Source organism: Tachyglossus aculeatus, unplaced genomic scaffold (genome assembly GCF_015852505.1).
Source record: "Tachyglossus aculeatus isolate mTacAcu1 unplaced genomic scaffold, mTacAcu1.pri scaffold_258_arrow_ctg1, whole genome shotgun sequence".
NCBI classification, from domain to species: Eukaryota; Metazoa; Chordata; class Mammalia; order Monotremata; family Tachyglossidae; genus Tachyglossus; species Tachyglossus aculeatus.
The window spans coordinates 18,945-22,431 of record NW_024044973.1 but is presented as its reverse complement, the minus strand read 5'-3'; positions in this window follow the sequence as shown (position 1 = coordinate 22,431).

Genomic DNA, 3,487 nt, shown 5'->3' with positions numbered 1-3,487 from the left:
GAAGGAGGTAAGTTGGGGGGATGGGGAGTGGGGGAGGGGGAGAGGAAGAAGGGGGCTCAATCTGGGAAGGACTCCTGGAGGAGGTGAGCTCTCAGTAGGTCTTTGAAGTGAGGAAGAGAGCTAGTTTGGTGGATGTGGGGAGGGAGGGCATTCCAGGCCAGGGAGAGGACGAGAGCTGGGGGTCGACGGTGGGATGGGCGAGAACGAGGCACAGTGAGGAGATGAGTGGCAGAGGAGCAGAGGGTGAGGGCTGGGCTGTAGAAGGAGAGAAGGGAGTCCCACGTGGGGCTCACATTCTTAATCCCCATTTTACAGATGAGGTAACTGAGGCACAGAGAAGTTAAGTGACTTGCCCAAAGTCACACAGCTGACAACCGGTGGAGTTGGGATTTGAACCCATGACCTCTGACTCCAAAGCCCGTGCTCTTCCCACTGAGCCATGCTGCTTCTCCTGAGAGCCCCCCTGCCCCCCCCCGGGGATGTAGCCCTGCCCCAAATCCCGAAACTGGCTCCATGTGGGAGCACTTCCACAGAATGGCTCCATCTCTGGCAACCCCATCATGGTTTCTACCTCTTGCTCCACCACCCCCCAGTCACACTCACTGGGGCAGCATAGGGCTGGTGGGCTGTGACCTCGGCTGGCTTGGGATGGTCCTCTCTCCAGTCCAGATCTTGAGTGCAGCTGGCTATGAAGGAAGGGACACCATGGTACCCTCAGCCCCTCTCTGATCACCTCTGGGCAGGGAGATGTTATCCCACGAGTCCCCCTCCCCAAAGATAAAGTTGCCACTGCGCCGTGGGGAATCCCTGGGGGATCAACGCTCGTGGGACCTCGTGTCCTGGCCGATGCCAAAAACCTCTGCCTGAGAGGTCCCTGAGGTCCTGCGGAGATAAAGGCCCATTCCCCAAACCTGCAGCAATGGTGCTGCACCCCAGGGTTTCCATGGAAACAACAGCATCTGCATCACAACATCCCCACTGTTTCTAACATTAATGACAAGTTACAACAACTGTGGGTGGTTTCAGCTTCTCCTCATATACAACCTTAGTCAATCAGCTTCTCATTCAGTCAACTGAATAATTTCATTTTCTGACACCTTCTGATTGCAAAGCTAGACACAGCAAGACATTCCTCTGAATCCGTCCTATGATTCTCCCCCCCGCTGAGTGCGGTGGGGCAGGGGACTGGGTTTTTGGGAATGGGATGATGGGAAGGAAAAATTCCTGGCTTGAGGAGGAATAGGATGGAAATGGCTCCTCCTGATGTGATGATTTAATAACTTGGGTTCTGGAAACTAGAGGTCCAACAGTGAATGCCTCTGTCCCCTTTCAAACACCATTATTATGATTCTTATCATTTTTATTATCAGGTGTTAACAATTTCTGTGTCCACGTCTGTGCCACATGATGAAGCAGTAATGAAATAATTCTATCGATCAAATGTACTTGTTGTGTGTTTACTGTGCGCAGAACATTGTAGTAAGCACTTTGAAGATTACAATACAACAGAGTTGGTAGATTCAGTGCGTGCCTACAATGGGTTTACAGGCCAAAAGTGAAATTACAATCCAATCAGACATGTTTCCTGTCCCACAAGGGCTCAGAGTGTAAGAGGAAGTGAGAGCCCTGGAATGGTAAGAACTAATGCCAGATCACACAGCAGGCCAGTGGCCGAGCTGGGATTAGAACTCATCTGTAAAATGGGGATTAAGACTGTGAACCCCACGTGGGACAACCTGATCACCTTGAAATCTCCCCAGCGTTTAGAACAGTGCTTTGCACAATGTATGCGCTTAATAAATGCCATCATTATTATTATTAATAACTCAGGTCATCATGTGACACCCATTCACATGCCATTCAGCCATGAGACCTCCTAGGGAATGCGTTGTCACTCATGACCTAATTTTATCAACCAACCTCCCAGACCTTGAAAACTCCTGAATATCCAGACCTCTTCTTTGGGTTCAGTGGGATATATATGGGTATGTCCAATGGCAATTCCTCCTTTAAGGGCGGGTAGGGGATTACTGGTACATGGACACAGGCATTTTGTCCCAGCATGGATGCTGGGGTAATGTCCCCTTTAGGATCCTGCCCAGGGCATCCTTCAGGTCCCTGTTCCTCAGGGGTTCACAGTGGGGGGCACCATGGTGTAGGACATGGAAACAGTAGATCCAGAGCTGAGGGCAAGTCTGCAGGTGGTTTGAGATAGGCATTTGCTGCGGTAAAGACAAAAATGATGAACACAGTGAGATGGGGCAGGCAGGTGGAGAGGGCTTTGGTTCGGCCCTCAGAGAATGGCATTCTCAGCACGGCTGAGAAGATGAAGATGTAGGAGAGGGTGACGCTAATGAAGCAGAGGGCATCCAAGACGAATGCTGCATCCACACTCACATCAATGGCAATGTGGACTTCAGAGCAGGAGATCTTCAGTAGAGGGGGGACGTCACAGAAGAACTGCTGGTCAGCACTGGATCCACAAAAGGTCTGGGAGAAAGTAGAAGCTGAAAACAAGACTCCAAGCAGACCCCCACTGAGCCATGACACTGCTGCCATGCGCATACAAGCTATTTTGTTCATGATGAGCACATAGCGCAGGGGAGAGCAGATGGCGGCATAGCAGTCATAAGACATTGCAGTGAGGACAAATAACTCTGAAGCGGCAAGCAGGACCACCATGAAGAGCTGCGAGACACAACCCAGAAAGGAGATGGAGCTGTCACTGGACAAGGAGCTGACAATGGATTTGGGTACCGTGGTAGAAATGTAGCAGAGGTCTATGAAGGACAAGTTCTTGAGAAAGAAGTACATGGGGGTGTGGAGACACTGGTCGACGGTGGTGACAGCAATAATGAGGAGATTCCCCAGAAGGGCTACTAGGTAGACCCGAAGGAACAGTGTGGCATGGAGCAGCTGCAGCTCCCGGATGTCAGAGAACCCCAGGAGGAGGAACTCAGTCACGGTGGAGATGTTGGTCATTTCTGGGAGATGATGCTGGCTCCCTGGAAAGGAAGAGGGGAACTTCAATTTAGAAATATTGGCATTCTCTCCAAGCTGTAAGTTCCATCTGGGCAGGTAACACTTTTACAAATGATATCATATTGTACCCTCCCAAGCACTTAGTACAGTGCTCTACACACTGTAAGTGATCAATAAATATGAATGATTCTATTTTAATAAATAAGGCAGTTATATTCATTGATCACCTATAGAGTTCAATAGTATTGATAAATGTAGGGGCATTCATTCATTCATTCATTCAATTGTATTTATTGAGTGCTTACTGTGTGCAGTGCACTGTACTAAGCACTTGGGAAGTACAAGTTGGCAACATATAGAGATGGTCCCTACCCAACAGTGGGCTCACAGTCTAGAAGGGGAAGACAAAGAACCAAACAAAATATATTAACAAAATGAAACAAATAGAATGAACATGTACAAATAAAATAAATAGAGTAATAAATATGTACAAATATATATACAT